General features: G+C 49.4%; 1 protein-coding gene across 7 annotated transcripts in view; it reads right to left on the bottom strand.

The window, feature by feature from the left end:
• Nucleotides 1-20,082, bottom strand: part of PHF20 (PHD finger protein 20) — a 1,394,195-nt gene that overhangs the window by 773,102 nt on the left and 601,011 nt on the right. The gene's annotated exons all lie outside the window — the stretch shown is intronic.

Raw genomic sequence — 20,082 nt, 5'->3', positions numbered from 1 at the left:
GGATGTTCTTTTTGCACTGCAAATTTCTTTGGGAACCTTAATGAAATAGAACAAAAACAAAGAACCTTTTTATTCTATCTTGGGAGTTTTTGGCTATATTGGAATTATAAAAAGTACAGTTCTTAGCCACTCTGCTCTGTCCTTAATTTTCTTATGAAATTTGTTTCAATAGGTTAGAGTCCCTTACTTTCCAGTACACCTGAGCTTTATTAATTTTACTCGCTGAACACAGACAGACAATTTCAGGGACATCTACTCCTCTTCCTCTTCCTCTTCCATTGTCTGGGTTCAGCGTAAGCTAAGGTTGTGGTGGATTCTGCTCAGGGTCGGATAGCACAATGGGCTGTAAATCCTCCTCTGGTGTTGGTACAAAGGGAAGAGGCACAGGAGGCTGCAGCATGCCCAAAGTCAGCACCGGAGCCAGTGCTGAACCTGGTATGGGTTCAAGAGGCACAGATGGCACCTAGGGAGGACCCACTAGCGAAGTCCGACTGAAGGCCACTGCTGATTCTTGAAATTTGAAGGCATGCCAGAGGGCACAGGTCGACTGCCAAAAATGTGCAGCATGACCTCTTTGAAGGCCTCTACTAGCTGCGACATTGGCAGCAGACATGGGAACCTGGGATGCATTACAATTAAACTTAGAATCAGCCTTGATGGAGATCGGGAGCGAGGCAGCAATGCACGTTTATGCCTTCACACCCTCCCTGGAGTCGGAGTGGCGAGAATAGGCCGAATCCTCCTCACATTTCACATGCTTTTTCTAGGTCTTACCTGAAGACTTCATCCACCATGATGATCTGCCATGGAAATTGGACCTTTCTTTCAACTTCAACCGGTCGTGTCATTGAGTCTTGTGTTTGGCAACAAATGTTGGCCTCATGGTCATATTGTGTGTGTGTGTGTGTGTGTGTGTGTGTGTGTGTGTGTGTGTGTGTGTGTGTGTGTGTGTGTGTGTGTGTGTGTGTGTGTGTGTGGTGGTGTGTGTGTGGTGGTGGTGTGTGTGTGGTGGTGGTGTGTGTGTGTGTGGTGGTGGTGTGTGGGTTAAAAATTTTACCAGGAAAAAGGATTATTTAACAAAATGAGTCTCTAGAAAAAAGGAGATGTTCTCCTTTAAAGCAAACTTAGGGCTGCATGCCAGTAATCAACCCAATTCTAGAACCCGAACTCAGCACTGATACCAGTATGTACTTTACATTACCTTATTCATTTACATAACATACCCAGAAATGGTCAGCATTAGCATTTATTTTAATTGTATGCAGTTCTAGTTTAAATAAATGATTCATTAATCAAATCATTGCTTATACCTCTGGCAACGAACAATAAATCAGCATGTACCTTTCTGAAAACAAAACATCACTTTAGTTTTTATCTCGAAAAGCACAGGCGAGTGTATTTCACCCCAAAAAAAAAAAAATCCTACTTAGCCAATTAAAAAAAAAAAAAAAAACGGCCAAGCACTGAAATGACAAATGATAGCAAAGTTCTTATTTCGGAGCTCTGATGTACAAGTTACTTACCTTCAGTAACAAAATAGCTGGTAGAGACATTCTAGTTGCAGATTCCTTATCTTTGAATTTCCTCAGGTGTCAGACTCGATCCGGAGATTTTTCTTCGAGCAGTACCTCTGCGCACCGTCAAGTGGTGTCTGTCGACTCCGTGGGAGTCGTGCTCATGTCACTGTAGTATATAGGCGCCACCTAGTTGCATATTTCTTACCTTTGAATAGATACCCGAGCAATATCATCCCCGTGGTGGGCCTGATAATTAAGATCACATCAAAAAGTCGTGCAGGACAGAACGGCCAAAGTAGCTGTCCCTTTGGACCGGATTGTCCAGGCAGTAGTGCTTGCTAAAAGTGTGCAGAGATGCCCACGTTGCTGCCTGACAAATATCCAAGACTGGAACGGCCCGTGCTAGTGCTGTGGTAGCAGCAGTAGCTCTGGTGGAGTGAACTTGCAAACCTTCAGGGGGTTGCTTTTTAGTCATAGCGAAGCACATTTTTAAATGGACCTCTTCTGCACTGCCTTCCCCTCCTTTGCACCCACATATCCCACAAAGAGTTGATCGTCCACCGGGAAGTCTTTAGTCCGATCAAGATAGAACGCCAACGCTGTTTTTGGATCCAGACGGTGGAGTCTCTCCTCTTCATGGGAGGCATGTGGGGGTGCATAAAAGGTAGGCAAAGTGATGGACTGTCCGACATGCAAGGGTGTCACTACCTTGGGTAGAAAAGAAGCCCTTGTGAGAAGCACCACTTTGTCAGGGTGTATGGCAAGAAAAGGAGGCTTGGATGACAGCCTGGAGTTCACTAACTCTGCGGGCAACTAGAAAGACAGTTTTTATTGTTAAGGGCCTTAGAGGACAGTTGTGAAGCGGTTCAAACGGGGTACACATAAGGTAAGTTAAGACCAGGTTGAGATCCCCTTGGGGCATTATGAATGGGATAGGAGGAAAAAGATGTGTGATGCCTTTAAGAAACCTCCCACCTATGGGAGATTTAAATAAGGAAGGCTGATCAGGTAACCTTAAGAAAGCAGAGATAGCAGAGAACTATCCCTTAAGAGTGCCCAAGGTGGAACCGGCAGGGTTCCCTGCCAGGCAAGAGAAATAATAAAGAGAAGAACTTGAGAGAAAGGAACAGTTAGAGGATCGACAGAATTGTCGATGCACCATGCCAAACATTTCTTCCAATGACAGGCATACACAGTTTTGGTTGAGGGCCGCCTGGCTGCCAAGATAACATCACAGATTTCAGGTGGCAAGTCGAACAACGTCAACTGTCGCCACTCAATCTCCACACAAGAAGTCGCAGAGTTAACAGGTTCGGGTGGAGGACCTTACTTGGGCCCGGTCTTGCCTGATCTTCTTCAGAACTCTTGGCAGAAGCGGTATTGGCGGGAAGTCGTACAAGAGGCCTTAGAAATTCCAACGCGCAAAACAGCTGACATTGCGCGTTCTCTATGGAGGCGAACAAGTCTAACCAAGGTTCTCCCCACTGCAGGAAGAGACCTTGCACCAACTCCGGATGGAGACAACATTTGTCGTTGACCATGCATCGTCAGCTGAGCTTGTCTGCACAGGCATTCAAGGAGCCTGCCAGGTGTTGAACCACAAGGGAAATGCCCTGATGTTCCAGCCAAGTCCAGAGACGAAGGGCATCTTGACAAAGTCTACGACCCCACTCTGCCTTGTTTGTTGCAATACCACAGGACGGTGGTTTTGTCTGTGAACACCTCCACTGCTTTCCCCTCGAGGGAGGGAAGAAATGCTTTCAATGCTAGCAGAGCCGATCAGAGATCCAGATGATTGATATGGAGAACGTTTTCCACCGGAGACCAGATACCTCTGCTCTCTGCTTCTTCCATGTGGCCACCTATAGGAAGTTGGCTATGTATATACTATTTCAAAGTAAGAAATAGTGTGCACAGAGTCCAAGGGTTCCCCTTAGAGGTAAGATAGTGGCAAAAACAGATAATTCTAATGCTCTATTTTGTGGTAGTGTGGTCGAGCAGTAGGCTTATCAGAGGGTAGTCAAGCATTTCTACACACACAGGCAATAAATGAGGAACACACACTCAGACTTACTCCAGGCCAAAAGGTTTTTATATAGAAAAATATATGTTCTTAGTTTATTTTAAGAACTACAGGTTCAAGATTTACAAGTAATACTTCAAATGAAAGGTATTTCACTCAGGTATTCTAGGAACTTTGAATAATCACAATGGCATGTGCAGTTCTGACAAAAATGGCAAAAAGCTGTTTTAAAAGTGGACACTGTGCAAAAATCAACAGTTCCTGGGGGAGGTAAGTAATTGTTAAGTTCACAGGTAAGTAAAACACTTACAGGGTTCAAAGTTGGGTCCAAGGTAGCCCACTGTTGGGGATTCAAGGCAACCCCAAAGTTACCACACCAGCAGCTCAGGGCCGGTCAGGTGCAGAGGTCAAAGAGGTGTCCAAAACACATAGGCTTCAATGGAAATAGGGGTGCCCCGGGTCCAGTCTGCCAGCAGGTAAGTACCCGTGTCCTCGGAGGGCAGACCGGGGGGTTTTGTAGGGCACGTGGGGGGGGGACACAAGCAGGCACAGAAAGTACACCCTCAGCGGCACAAGGGTGGCCGGGTGCAGAGTGCAAACAGGCGTCGGGTTTTGTATTGGAATCAATGGGGAGACCCAGGGGTATCTTCAACGATGCAGGCAGGCACAGAGGGGGCTCGTCGGGGTAGCCACCACCTGGGCTAGGCAGAGGGTCACCTGGGGTCGGTCCTGCACTGGAGTTCGGTTACTTCAGGTCCTGGGGGCTGCAGGTACAGTGTTGGTTCCAGGCATCGGGTCCCTTGTTACAGGCAGTCGCGGTCAGGGGGAGCCTCTGGATTTCCTCTGCAGGTGTCGCTGTGGGGGCTCAGGGGGGTCAACTCTGGCTACTCACGGGCTCGCAGTCGCCGGGGAGTCCTCCCTGAGGTGTTTGTTTTCCGCAGGTCGAGCGGGGGCATTGGGTACAGAGTGGAAAGTCTCACGCTTCTGGCGGTAAACGTGGGGTCTTTAAAGTTGCTTCTTTGTTGCAGAAAGTTGCAGTTTGTTGAACAGGGCCGCTGTTCACGGGAGCTTCTTGGTCCTTTAAATGCAGGGCAGTCCTCGGAGGCTTCAGAGGTCGCTGGTCCCTGTTGGATGCGTCGCTGTTGCAGTTTTCGTCAAAGTAGGGAGACAGGCCAGTGGGGCTGGGACCAAATCAGTTGTCGTCTCAGTCTTCACTGCAGGGCTTCAGGTCAGTAGTCCTTTTTCATCTTTAGGTTGCAGGAATCTGTCTTCCTCGGTTCTGGGGGCCCCTAAATACTGGATTTAGGGGTGTGTTTAGGTCTGGGAGGGCAGTAGCCAATGGCTACTGTCCTTGAGGGTGGCTACACCCTCTTTGTGCCTCCTCCCTGTGGGGAGGGGGGCACATCCCTAATCCTATTGGGGGAATCCTCCTTCAACAAGATGGAGGATTTCTAAAAGTAAGAGTCACCTCAGCTCAGGACACCTTAGGGGATGTCCTGACTGGTGGGTGGCTCCTCCTTGTTTTTCTCATTATCTCCTCCAGCCTTGCCGCCAAAAGTGGGGGCAGTGGCTGGAGGGGCGGGCATCTCCACTAGCTGGGATGCCCTGTGGCGCTGTAACAAAGGGGGTGAGCCCCACCGCCAGGTATTACAGTTCCTGCAGGGGGACGTGAGAAGCACCTCCATCCAGTACAGGCTTTGTTCCTGGCCACAGAGTGACAAAGGCACTCTCCCCATGTGGCCAGCAACATGTCTGGTGTGTGACAGGCTGGCAAAAACTAGTCAGCCCACACTGGAAGTCGGGTATGTTTCCAGGGGGCATCTCTAAGATGCCCTCTGGGTGTATTTTACAATAAAGTACACACTGGCATCAGTGTGCATTTATTGTGCTGAGAGGTTTGATGCCAAACTTCCCAGTTTTCAGTGTAGCCATTATGGTGCTGTGGAGTTCGTGTTTGACAGACTCCCAGACCATATACTCTTATAGCTACCCTGCACTTACAATGTCTAAGGTTTTGCTTAGACACTGAAGGGGCATAGTGCTCATGCACATATGCCCTCACTTGTGGTATAGTGCACCCTGCCTTAGGGCTGTAAGGCCTGCTAGAGGGGTGACTTACCTATGCCACAGGCAGTGTGAGGTTGGCATGGCACTCTGAGGGGAGTGCCATGTCGACAGTCATTTTCTCCCCACCAGCACACACAAGCTGTGAAGCAGTGTGTATGTGCTGAGTGAGGGATCCCTAGGGTGGCATAAGACATGCTGCAGCCCTTTGAGACCTTCCTTGGCATCAGGGCCCTTGGTACCAGTTACAAGGGACTTACCTGAGTGCCAGGGTTGTGCCAATTGTGGAGACAAAGGTAGAGTTTAGGGAAAGAACACTGGTGCTGGGGCCTGGTTGGCAGGGTCCCAGCACACTTTCAAATCATAACTTTGCATCAGCAAAGGCAAAAAGTCAGGGGGTAACCATGCCAAGGAGGCATTACCTTACACCACCCCATCCCAGAAGTGACGCATCTGTCACAATCGTAAGATCTGGGTAGGGAAAGGAGAGTCATCTGTCCTTGACCCAATCCTGATTTGTTAACCACCACTGCAGGTCTTTCGCAGTCCCTTCTGAGATCTGGGTCTTGTCAGAGAGATTCCCCTGATGCTGCCCCCACTGGAACTTCAGGCCTCACTGCAGAGCCCACTTATGCCATCTGGCATTTTGAACCAGCAGGATGGCAGAGGCCAGGAGGCCCAGCAGCCTCAGTCATTCTCACCGAAATCCAGGATAGAGGCTGAAGATTTACTTACCTTCGGTAACGAAATATCTGGTAGAGACATATTCTAGTTGCAGATTCCTTACCATAGAATTTTGCCCCAGGCGTCAGACTGGATCCGGAAATCTTTTCTTCGAGCAATACCTTGCGCGTCGGTAGGTGGCATAGGTCGACTTCGCAGGCGTCGTGGTCGCCGTGATGACGTCGGGAGTAGTACAAAGACACTGCCCTCGCGCAGTGACGTCAGGTTTTTTAGTGACTTTCCACGCCAGAGCGCAGAGCCGCTAATAACACTGATATTGGTGCGCCAGAGCTAACGACCTGAAAGGGGGGATCCCTGTCCCTAGAAATCAGTTCGCAAGCGGGGAGGATGGGTGGGTGGTAAGGAATCTGCAACTAGAATATGTCTCTACCAGATATTTCGTTACCGAAGGTGAGTATCTTGTACATCTGATAGAGACTCCTAGTTGTAGATTCCTTACCTTAGTATAGATACCCAAGCAATGCCATCTTCAGTGGTGGGCTGCGAACTAAGATCATACTAGAAAGTCCTGCAGGACCGAACGACCAAAGTAGCCGCCCCAACAGACCTAACTGTCCAGGCAGTAATGTTTAGCAAACGTGTGCAGGGATTCCCACGTAGCTACCTGACAGACATCCAGGACAGGAACTCCGCGTGCTAACGCAGTGGACGCAGCAGTGGCCATGGAAGAATGAGCCCGCAAGCCTTCAGGGAGGTTGCTTTTTCGCCAAAGCGTAGCACATTTTGATGCAAAGAAGCACCCATCGAGAGATGGTACGTTTCTGCACCGCCTTCTCTTTCTTCGCACCCACATAGCCAACAAAGAGTTGATCGTCCACCAGGAAGTCTTTTGTACGATTGAGATAGAACACCAACGCTCTTTTTGGGTCCAGACGGTGGAGTCTCTTCTCCTCATGGGAAGGATGTGGGGGTGCACAGAAGGTAGGCAAAGTGATGGATGGCTGACATGGACCGGTGTGACCACCTTAGGAAGAAAGGAAGCTCTAGTGCCTAATACGACTTTGTCGGGGTGTACGGACAAGTACGGAGGTTTTGAATATAGGGCCTGAAGCTCACTCACCCTGCGAGCAGAGGTGATGGCGAGAAGCAAGACAGTTTTGAATGTGAGGAGCTGTAAGGGACAATTATGCATAGGCTGAAAAGGAGTACACATCAAGAAAGTAAGTACAAGATTAAGATCCCACTGAGGCATGATGAAGGGAGTGGGAGGAAATAAGTGGGTGAGCCCCTTTAAGAATCTACTCACAAGAGGAGATTTAAAGAGTGAGGGCTGATGAGGAAGCCTAGGAAAGGCGGAAATGGCAGACAGATACCCCTTAAGGGTGCCCAATGCAGAGCCCTGCTGGGCTAAGGAAAGAATGAATAGAAGAACCCCTGAAAGAGGGGCAGATAGGGGGGTCAACAGATTTGTTAGTGCACCATGCCACAAATTTATTCCAATGACAGGCGTATACAGTTTTAGTCGAGGGACGTCTGGCTGCCAAGATAACATTGCAGACTTCGGGTGGAAGGGCAAATGCGGTCAACTGTTGCCGCTCAATCTCCACGCATGAGGGCGGAGGTTGGACAAGTTCGGGTGGAGGACCGTCCCCTGCTACTGCGACAGAAGATCCGCCCGAAGAGGCAGTCTGAGTGGAGGATCGATGGACATGCTCAGTAGCTCAGGATACCACACTCTTCGAGCCCAGTCCGGAGCCACCAAGATAACTTGGGCCCAGTCGCTCTTGATCTTCTTGAGAACTCTGGGCAGGAGAGGGATAGGCTGGAAGGCGTACAGGAGGTCGAAGTTCCACTCAAGACAAAAAGCATCTCAGAGCGAGTGCCGCCTTGGAAACTCCAACACGCAAAATAGCTGACATTGCGCGTTCTCTGCGGAGATCTACAGATCTAACCAAGGCTCTCCCCACTTGAGAAAGAGACCATGTGCCACCTCCAGATGGAGATGCCATTCGTGATCGACAGTGCGTCAGCAGCTGAGTTCGTCTGCTCTGGCCTTGAGAGCCCACCAAATGTTGAACCATCAGAGTAATGCCTTGATGTTCCAGCCATGACCAGAGGCGTAGTGCCTCCTGAAATAGGGTCCAGGACCCTACCCCGCCATGTTTGTTGGAGTACCACATGGCGGTAGTGTTGTCCGTGAACACCTGCACCACTTTCCCTTAGAGAGAGGGAAGGAATGCTTTCAACCCAAGTCTGATCGTTCGGAGCTCCAGCATGTTGATGTGGAGTCCTGACTCCGCCAGAGACCAGAGGCCTCTGATCTCCGCCTCTCCCATGTGGCCGCCCCAACCCATAAGCGACGCATCTGTCACTATTGAGAGATCTGGTTGGGGAAGGGAGAGGGATCTGCCATTGACCCAATTGGGATTTGAAAGCCACCACTGCAGGTCTTTCGCAGTCACTTCCGAGATCTGGACCATGTCGGAGAGATTTCCCTGATGCTGTGCCCACTGGAACTTCAAGTCCCACTGCTGAGCCAGCATATGCCACCTGGCATGTGCTACTAGCAGGATGCAGGAGGCCGTGAGGCCCAGCAGCCTCAGAGTCTGTCTCACCGAAACCCAAGACCAAGGCTGAAAGATCGGAATCATAGCCTGAATGTCTTGGACTCGCTTTTGGAGAGGATACGCCCGAAATCGCACTGTGTCCAGAACTGCCCTGATGTAAGGAAGCGTCTGAGAGAGAGTCAGGTGTGACTTCGGAGCGTTGATAGTGAACCCCAGCTGGTGCAGGAGATTCGCCGTAGTCTGGAGGTGTGAGACCACTGTCTGGGGCGAAGGCGCCTTCAACAGCCAGTCATCTAGGTAGGGGAAGACCGGGACCCCTAACCTGCGCAGATGAGCTGCAACTACCACCATCACTTTCGTGAACACCCAAGGGGCACTGGTATGGCCGAAAGGGAGTACGGTAAACTGAAAGTGCTCGTGACCTACCACCAATCGTAGGTAACGTCTGTGGACAGGCAGGATGGGGATGTGGAAATAAGCGTCCTGCAAGTCCAACGCTAACATCCAGTCTTCTGGGTCTAAGGCAGACAGAACCTGAGCCAGGGTGAGCATTTTGAACTTCTTCTTGAGGAAGTAGTTCAGATCCCGAAGATCTAGGATAGGGCGCAAGCCTTTGTCCTACTTTGGTATCAGAAAACTTCTGGCACAGGGACCCTTTCTATAGCTCCCTTGGCCAAGAGAGCTGCGACTTCCTGGCAGAGAAGCACCAAATGATCCTCTGAAAGGGGATGCAAGAATGGTGGCATATGTGGTGGTGCGGATTCAAAAGGGAGGGAGTAGCCCTTCCGAATTATTTGTAAAACCCACCCGTCCGTGGTGCTATGTTCCTAGTGGGGCAGGTGATGGCAGATTCTGCCACCTACTGGGCGGGAGTGAGGGGACGGACTAGGAAGGTTTGGAGGCTGCTGCGGGAGCAGGGGTGGACTGGACAGACCTCTGGTTCCCTGACCCACGACCACGTGGGAATCCGCGACCCCAGCCACGCATAGGCTGTCCAGCGTGCATGGCTCGGTGGCTGGGTTGAGGACGCGACAGGGCGCCCCTTCCGTGGCCACGAAAGGGACGAAAAGCGGACTGTGGGGAGCGTGTGGCGGCAGAAAGGCCAAGAGACCGAGCCGTAGCCCTGGACTCCTTGAACCTCTCCAAGGCCGAGTCCGCCTTGTCTCCGAAGAGATGGGTGCCATCAAAGGGCATGTCCATGAGTGACTGTTGGACAACCCCCGAAAAACCAGAAGTACGTAACGAGGCATGGCACCTCAAGGCCACTGTCGTAGCAACCGATCTGCGCAGTCTCGGTCATATCCAGCCCACAACGGATGGTGAACTTTGCCGTGTAGCTCCAGTCTTTGACTGCTTGGGAGACGATAGCACGGGCCTCCACCAGTATCTGCAGCAGGACTTGCGCAACCATATCCCACAGGGAGTGGGAAGAACGGCCCAAAAGGCATGCGGTGTTCACGGACCGCAGAGCAAGGCTGGAGAAAGAAAACAACTTCTTACCAAACTGTTTCAGCCTTTTGGATTCCCTATCCGTGGGTGCGGAAGGGAACGCACCAGAAGAAGAGGACGCCTGGATAACAAGACTCTCAGACGTAGGATGTTGGGACAGGAACTTTGGGTCGTCCGGTGCAGGCTGATGGCGGCGAGCGATCGTTGATTGTTGATAGTGAACCCAAGCAAATGCAAAAGGCTCGCCATAGTCTGGAGATGGGAGACGATTGTTTGGGGCGAATTTGCCTTCAACACCCAATCGTTGAGGTAGACTGGGACCCCTAACCTGCACAGCTGAGCTGCCACCACTACCATCACTTTCATGAACACCTGAGGGGCACTGGAAAGGTCAAAGGGGAGCACGGTAAACTGAAAGTGCTCGTGACCTATCACGAATCGTAGGAAATGCCGGTGGGTCGGCAAGATGGGAATGCAGAAATATCTGTCTTGCAAGTCCAACACTACCATCCAGTCTCCAGGATCCAGGGCAGATAGGACCTGAGCCAATGTCAACATTTTGAACTTCTCCTTTTCTAGGAAGAGATTAAGGGACCAAAGATCTAATATAGGTCGAAGACTTTTGTCCTTTTTCGGAACCAGAAAGTACCGGGAATAACAATCACAACCTACTTCTGGCAACGGAACCCCCTCTATAGCTCCTTTGGCCAAAAGGGCTTGGACTTCCTTGTGGAGAAGCGCCATATGATCCTCAGATATCTGACTATATGAAGGTGGCATGGCTGGAGGAGATGTCTCGAAGGGGAGGGAGTAGCCCATTTGGACAGTTTGGAGTACCCACCTGTCCGAGGTAATGGCTTGCCATTGGGGCAGGTGATGGCGTATCCTGCCACCTACTGGCTCCTGATGTACCTGCGGACTAGGAAGACTTGGAGGCTGAGGAGGAGATGGACTGGGTGACCTGCTGGTTCCCTCATCCCCGGGAACGTGGGCTCCCACGTCCGTGCAAGGGCTGTCCAGCATGCGCGGGTCTGTGGCCAGGGGGAAAAGAATGATGTTGGGTGCCCCTTCTGTACCACGAAAGGGGTAAAGGCGGACTGGAGGGTCTAGGAGCGAGGCCAAGGGACCAGGTTTTGGCTCAGGAATGCTTCAGGCGCCGAGTCCGCCTTGTCTCCGATGAGACGTGTGCCATCAAAGGGCATGTTCATCAAAGATTGCTGGACATCCCCGAAAAGCCAGACCTTCTCAGCCAGCTGTGACGTCTCAATGCCACCGTTAATGCAACCGATCTGCCCAGAGAGTCGGTCGTATCCAGTCCACAACAAATCATGAACTTAGCTGCATCCCTCCCATTTGTTACGGCTTGGGACAGAACAGTCCGGGCCTCCTCCGGAACTGCAGGCAACACTTGTGTGACCGTATCCCAGAGAGTATGGGAATAGCGGCCCAAAAGGCATGATGTTTAAACGGACCGCAGCGCTAGACTGTTTGAAGAAAACAACTTCTTCCCCAAATTTTCCAGTCTTTTTGATTCCCTATCCGGGGGTGCAGCAAGGAATGCGCCAGATGAAGAAGCCAGGATGACAAGGCTCTCAGGAGTGGGGTGTTGGGTCAGAAATATTGGGTCTGGTGGCCACGGGCAATCGTCCTATTCACAAGAGCCCCTGTGCTGGGTCTGGACCAATTACCCAAAATGATGTCTGTCAGTGCTTCATTTAAGGGTAAAAGGGGCTCGGAAGGCCCCCAATGAAGCAAAGTTGGTTAGGATGTTAGGCCTAACCTCCACAGAAGGAAGCTCAAGGTCTAAGACCTCAGCCTCCCTTCTCACCACCATAGACTAAGATGCACCCTCCTCCATAGCCATGCTAGGAGGAGAGTGCATACCAGTGTCAGTGGAGGGGTCTATTCCACTGCCATCACCCAAATCCTGCACCTAGTCCATTTGTTGGTCAAGCTGATATTCTAAAGGGTCCAGCGACCCCTCCATACTCTCCCCGTATCCATACCCACAAGAATAAGGGTCTAGATCAAACCTGGGCCCAGGAGAGTCTATAGAACAGAATGTGGGCCCAACCGACATCGGGAAAGTCAATGTCTGACCCGACAGCGGGGAAGGTCGCCGTGGCACTTAAGGCGACGGAACAGACTCGCGATTGGATCCGGAGGGGCCCTCCGGAGCCAAGGCCGAAGCCGACGGTTTGAAACCAAAGAGACTCCAACCGACTCACCTGTGCCCGAAGGCTGGGTCGGACCGCCCAAAAATGAGGCGCATAGCCTTGTAAAACTGAGTTGGGTGGGGGTGGCTCCGGCTCCTGGGAAGTGAGGGAATCACGGAGCCGACCCAGAAGGCGGCCTAGAGTGTCGACGCTCGCCCCGTGTCGTATAATCCGATTGACAGGGTAAAGTCGAAGAACGCTTGTCTTTCTTCGACGACTTATTTTTGTGACCCGAATGTCCTGATGACTTGAAGGACAGAGTGGTGGTGACTCCGCAGCCGATCTCGATACCTTCCTCTCGAACGGGACCCTGAGTGCCGCAGTCGAGTGTTGGGCTGCCATGAGATTTAGGGACTGCTCCCTCAAAGCCTTTGGGTTCATGGCCCAACACTCAGAGCAAGACTTTGGGTCGTGATTGCACTCCAAACACCATAAGCACACGAGGTGCGAATCGGTCACTGACATAGTTCTGTGACAGGAGTCGCGGGGCTTGAATCCGGTCTTGCAGGACCATCCCTCGACGCATCCACTAACTCGTCAAACATACGACAAAAATTTCGATATAGTCAAAAAATTACTGAGGTAGCTCTTCTCCTGATCTGTAAGTAGGCTGGTGGGGAAAGAAAAGAACTGACGTCAGCGTGCTGGGGTGGTGCCGACATACGACTGCGACATCACAGCAAGCACGACGCCAGCGGAGTCGACTGACACCACCTGACAGCGCACAGAGGTACTGCTAGAAGAAAAATCTCCGGATCCAGTCTGACGCCTGAGGAAATTCAAAGGTAAGGAATCTGCAACTAGAAGTCTCTATGAGATATTAAGCTATAATAATGTCATGCACCTAATTAAGCTATGTCGCAAATTGTAGTGAGGCTCTGGTGCCATTTTTTGGATTACACAAATTAATTCATTTCAGTCACGTCTCTGAATATTTACATGCTCCATATACACACCACCTCAGTTTACGTCCCAGATTTATATACACATGTGTTTTGATCATGGAGGGCTCTTGATATGACCAATCAGAGACCTGAAGATGCCAGAAGATAAAGTTAGTTACTTGTAACTTCAGTTCTCCAGCTCTGGCATCTTTCATAGTTTCTCTTGTTTGAATAATTCCCAGTTGCTGGGCAGGGAAAATTCAAATATCAATGTTTTCAAGGCAATTAACACATATGCCAAGTCAATCTTGAAACACCCAGACCATATATGCAACCATCCACTTCATTTTTTATACCAACTGTGAACAATGGACATAAAACTCCCAGCTGTCCAGAGGCTGCAGATCTCAGATTTTCATAGTCAGTCCATACAGAGCCTCCTAAAAAAAAAAACAAAGACGGGGGATGTGTCTATCTCAGAGGAGAACAGTAGTTACAGGTAAGTAGTGTTTTCTTCTCCAGCATCAGATTTTTCATCGATTCTATGTTTGGATTACAATTATCACAAGAGTAAATTAGCAAAGTGGAAATCGGGAATGAATCTCACCTCAGTGAAACAGATTTCGTAGCACCTCCTGTAAAACTGCAAGTCTGGATATGGACTGAATGTCAAGGCAGCAAATTACCCCTTTCATAAATTCCTTCACAAAACAGTGAGAGTGCTAAGGTACCTACACATAGATGTCAAATGGGCTTGTACTGAAGAATACTTTAGACCGACTTGATCAAGTGCAAAAGATAGAGGATATGTTTGTAGAGCTCCTGTGGCCATGAAGTCCTTGCCCAGATGTGAAATTGTTTAAATGTAAGTCTGTTTGTCTTAGTGGTGGAGGCTCTCTAGTCTGCCATAGCTTTCCGCAGGTTTTTTTTTCCACAGTACTTAGTAATGTATATGGATACTTTAGGTCTCAAACAGTCAGTGTTATCAAATGTAGAGTTGTTGTATGGTGATGCAGCATCTGAGTGATTCTACATGTGACATGTGCGCGCCTTGAAGTGAATTTGGTATGCTACTGAAAAATTCCAGAAAATAAAAAGTATGAACAAGAACTGGCTGGCTCACACTAGCACTACAAGTATAGGTCAGCACAGTTTCTTTTTCATCTTGCAGTGGACTAAGGATTTGGGGTATCAGCAGAAAGGGTTCAGCAAAGATAATGACTGAGCATTAAAGGTGGTGCCTGCTTTGTCACCACCTACTGCTGTAAAGAAGCCGATATCTGCACTCTACAGAACTGAACAGATCTCTTGTGAGTGTGCCCACCATCAGAGTGCCAGTAGAGGCTGCTCTGCTTTAATGGAGAGCACTGGTGACTGTGTGACAATACTTTCAAATGTATTGAGCGTGTGTCATGCAGTTAGTGCTAACCTACACCACCTGATCAGTTACAGTGGTTTCAGATTTCCAGCACATTCATATGTCAGCCCAATCTTGAGGAGTCCAGAGATCACTGGACAAGAGCTTATGCAGAGGGAACCCCACTCTTTTAAGCAGGCATTCATCTTGAGATGATATTCAAGTGCCTTTTATATATAGGTCTTATCCTTCGAAGACATTGGTGCTGTTTATCTACCACTCCAGTGTTTCCATGGTCTTCTGCGTGATGCCGATTAGGACCTCTGAATGGTTTGCTGCCTGTGGACATATCTGCAGCCAACTATGCAGGGTTAGGAGGTTGCATGATGACATAATACCCAAGAGGAGTCTGAATTTGAACAGAGACATTTTGTTTCAACTGGAAACCAATGCCAAAGCCAACATCCAGGTTGCAAAGGTTTAAGCTTTCAGTGTGTTGTGCATACTTGAACTGCTAAGAACAGTGCTGACTGGGAAGCAAGACATGGTGTATTTGTTGCAGCTGAGATGACACTACAAAATGCAAATCTGGGAACGAATGGTAAACCATATTTGCTGCAAAGAGTGTAGGAAATTCCATGGACGTTCCTTAGAGTAACTAGGGCCAGTAAATGATCTACATCTCTTCTAGTAGTTCTCCACATAGTGCCTCAATGCCTTATACTTCAGCCCCTCAGCTGGGGCTGGTAATCTTCAGGTGGCACACCATTGTCTTCTCCTGGACTATAGTACAGTATTTACTGCCCATTTGGACAAGCATGACTCTAAGCTTTTCTCTAAAATTGTTGGCAATCATAGTCATAAAATATCCAGGATAAGCACCATGACGAAACCTTCAAAAGCAACAAGTGACAGAAATGCAACCAGCTATCACCGATGCGAGAATGGCAACAACATATTTCAATTACTGTCTAATAAGAGCGGTTAGGGTTGTCAGTGTAGGACAGTTAGAAGCGAGACTGCCAACTGAGAGGCTGTTAAAGGCACCATGTGATACCCATGTGGTAGTACTGGTTGAAAAGGTACTGATATTTCACCTGCATGTAGAGGCTCCTTTAACAGAACAGTATGCATCTGTGCTGCTGACTTTCAGTAAGAAAGTTAGAGGACCTAGATTTCCACAGCATTTTAGTGCACTGAAACGGTTTCCATGCCTTTATCTTTAGGGCTTATGAGATCAGGTGGAACACCATAAACCAGCGGTCATCCCCCTTTTGCCAAACCCATGGTCGACCTGATCTATTTAGTGGTAGTGAAAAAGGTGAGGGCAGGGGGGTGGGTTTATATGTCAAAAACCTGTCAACACAAGCCATAACTGTAATTGTATTTCTATGAGTGTAGTAAAGTGCCACTGTTGGCACGGTTTAACCCCTGCCCCCCCCCCCCCAAACACACACACACTTTTTGCCTAGTGTTGATGGCAACTGTCATTGAAGTATGCTGGGACCCTGCTAACCAGGCCCCAGCACCAGTGTTCTTTCCCTAAAACTGTACCTTTGTTTCTACAATTGGCACAGCCCTGGCACACTATTAAGTCCCTTGTAAAAGGTACCCATGGTACCAAGGGCCCTGTGGCCAGGAAAGGTCTCTAAGGGCTGCAGCATGTATAATGCCACCCTAGGGGACCCTTCACTCAGTACATGCACATTGCCTTTCAGCTTGTGTGTACTGGTGGGGAGAAAAAGCTACATGACACACCCCTCAGGGTGCCATGCCCACAAACCACTGCCTGTGGCATGGTTAAGTCACCCCTCTAGCAGGCCTTACAGCCCTAAGGCAGGTTGCACTATACCACAGGTGAGGGTATAACTGAATGAGCAATATGCCCTTGCAGTGTCTAAGCCAATTCTTAGACATTGTAAGTGCGGTGTAGTCATGTGGAGTATATGGTCTGGGAGTTTGTCAAAACAAACTCCACAGCACCATAATGACATCACTGAATACGGGGACGTTTGGTATCAAACTTCTCAGCACAGCAAACCCACACTGATGCCAGTGTAGGATTTTTTGAAAAATTAACACAGAGGGCATCTTACTGCTTATGTAGGACTGACCGGTCTGTGCCAGCCTGCCACTTTCAGACAAGTTTCTGACCACATGGGGTGAGTGCCTTTGTACACTCTGTGGTCAGAAACAAGGCCTGTCCTGGGTGGAGGTGCTTCACATCTCCCCCTGCAGGAACTAACACCTGCCGGTGAGCTCAAACCTTAAGCCTCGGGTTACAGTTCCCCAGTGCACTCCAGCTAGTGGAGATGCCTACTCCCCCTCCCCCCACGACAAAGCCCCACTTTCGGCGGCAAGTCCGGCAGGAAAATTAGGAAAAACAGGAAGGAGACACCTCTCCAGCCAGGACCACCCCTAAGGTGTCCAGAGATTAGGTGAACCCCTCCCTGCAGAATCCTCCATCCATAGGACAGGGACCAGTAGGGATAGGATTGTGACCCACCTTCCCAAAAGGAGTGGGCAAGAGGAGGATGTAGCCACCCTTAGGGACAGTAGCCATTGGCTACTGCCCTCTGACCCCTACCACATCCCTAAATCTTGGATTTAAGGGCCTCCCTGATTCCCAGCTCACCAGATTCCTGGCAACCTACAAGATGAAGAAGGACTGCTAAGCTAAAACTACCAGCAGAGAAGAAGCAAGACGACAACTGCTTTGACCCGAGCCCTACCGGCCGGTCTCCTGCTTCAAAGAACCTGCAAAAAGACCAGCAACGCATCCAGCGGGCTGAGTGACCTCTGCCAATTCCAGAGGACTGCCCTGCATGTAAAAGGACCAAGAACTCCAGAGGACAGCAGCTCTGTCTAAAGAAACCTACAACCAAGGACTCCCACCTCATTCCGGAAGTGTAAGTCTTGACTCCTGTGCACCTGACACCCACGGCCCGTATCTAGGTGGTCCACCCAGCTGGAGAGGGTCCCAAGCGATTGCGAGCAAGTGCCCAACCTGAGTTGACCTCTCCAACCCTCCACGACAACTCCTGCAGAGGGAATCCCAAAGACCCCCGTTAGCGCGAAGCTCCAGATGAAGATATCCAATGCCTAAAGGCGCACTGCACCCACAGCCCCCAGGCCTTGGAGAAACCGACCCCCGGTGCCTCAATGTTCAGCGGGCAGCACTCCTCCCTATCCGACCGGTGGTGTGCCCGAGACACCCTCTCAGGGTTCTCATCATAGACTAGCATTGAAAACCAGACGTCCTTTTTGCACCCTTCACCTGGTCACCCCTGTGCCACTGAGGGTGTATATTCAGAGTACCTCGTCTCCATAGGAGCCCATATTAAATTTGCTCAACTCTGACCTCTGCAACAGTCGGCCCCATGTTGCCGATGGTGGGTGTTTGGGGCTAACTTGAACCCCAAACGGTGGACTTCCTAAAACCTGGAGACTGAGACTAAGTGTTGTACTTACCTGTAAACTGACCAAACATTTCTTCCCCCCAGGAACTGTTTGAAAACTGCACAGTGTCCAGTTTTAAAATAGCTTTTTGCTAATAGTTTAAAAACTGAATTACCTACCTATTTCAAACCAAGTACTGTTGATACCTGTGTGAAATACGAAACCTTTATGGTACTTACCTGCAACTTGAATATTGTGGTTCTAAAAATAAACTAAGAAAATATATTTTTGCAATATAAAAACCATTGGTCCTGAGTCAAGTCATTGAGTGTGTGCTTCTTCTATTGTATGTATGTGTACAACAAATGCTTTGTATTACCTTCTGATAAGCCTAACTACTCGACCACACTACCACAAAAGAGAGCATTAGTATTATCTACTTTGGCCTCTCTTTAGCCTCTGGGGAACCCCTGGACTCTGTATATACTATATCAAAGTGAGATATAGTGTGCACAGAGCCAGCTTCCTACATAGGGCAGTTACTATACCGGACGTGCGTTGATGCTTTTTTCAGAGAGCTGCAAGCTACTCCAGAACCCAGACTTTGACTTAAGTAGATTAGTAATGTGTGTTTTTCCCCAAATATGGATTAATCAAGTTAAGTTTGTGCTCTTCAGCGCCTATTTAGTAGTCTTTTGAGTAGGGATAGAATGATGGGAATGGATTGGAAAATGGAGAAGTAGTTATTACTGGAAGTAGTCAACGTGCACCTTTTGGATGAATTGGCTAAAAAGTAGGGGAATTTTGAGAGGGATCCCTGGGAGTTCTTACTAGCCATAAGGGTTTGGGGTGAGTCAGAGGGAGGAGGGGGAAGGCAAATGCTCAAGGGAGTAGATTTATTTCAACAAACCTGAAATTATCTTATACTTGACACTAAGTAAAGTTTAAGTGACTGGAGTAAACCTTGTATATGTATTTATGGGGATAAATGGTATATTACACCACAAGGTACATGTGTATATCAGACCATGTAAATATTGCTTCTTTTATGTACATATGTGAGTGTGTGTACATGTAAATATGGATATAGACGCAGCAATATTCACATGGTCTGATATGCACTTATATCTTGTGGTGGAGTAGGCACAAACCACTCTCCTTGAGCCGTATTTGGCCACAGGGACCCCCCACCCTCAATCCAATCCCTCCGGCCCCCAGGGTTGGCTCACATGCTGTGTCCCCGGAAGCTCAACACTGAGACACAGCAGTTTCCCTGCCTGCACTGGACCTTTGCACTGCACCTTTGTGTGCTTCCCGTGGGCATGAGCAGTTTCAAATCTCCTGCCAAGCGGGAGCAAACTAAGTCTGCTCCGAGCGGGCAGGAGCATTAAAAATGCTCCCGATAGATGGGCGCAGACTTGTGTTCTGTTTCCCTGCCCACATTGATGTGGGCAGGTAAACAGAACAACAGATTGCAACAGGTTGGTCCCACCCAGAGGGAGCAACATAATTAGCCCCTCCTAGGAGAGACCAATGGCGGCTCATGCCACATGTGGGGAGCCGGCTGGGGGAAGCGGGTGCCCTGGGGCTACCCTGAAGGCCCACAACATGTTGATTGTCACACAGTCCTTCTCACGTTTAAATAAAAATGAATGGTCCTGGGTGATGAGGTCCCCCAGGCCTAATTATTGAGAACGTGGGGCTGCAAAGGCCCATACTTTTTTTTTTTTTTTTTTTTTTTTTAAATTGTATTTGACCTCAGAGGATGGGGCCTGCAGGGCCTGTTCAGGCTTGGGAGGGTGATTGTGCGCCCTCCTTTTGTTTGTTGTGGCTCCCAGAGGATAGGGTCCCTGGGGCATTTTAGGGCTTGAGAAAAGGGGCTGCATGCCCCCTTCTCCCCATAATGTATATATTTGGTCCCC

Source organism: Pleurodeles waltl, chromosome 7 (assembly GCF_031143425.1).
Source record: "Pleurodeles waltl isolate 20211129_DDA chromosome 7, aPleWal1.hap1.20221129, whole genome shotgun sequence".
NCBI lineage: Eukaryota > Metazoa > Chordata > Amphibia > Caudata > Salamandridae > Pleurodeles > Pleurodeles waltl.
This window is presented reverse-complemented; position numbering and strand designations above follow the sequence as displayed.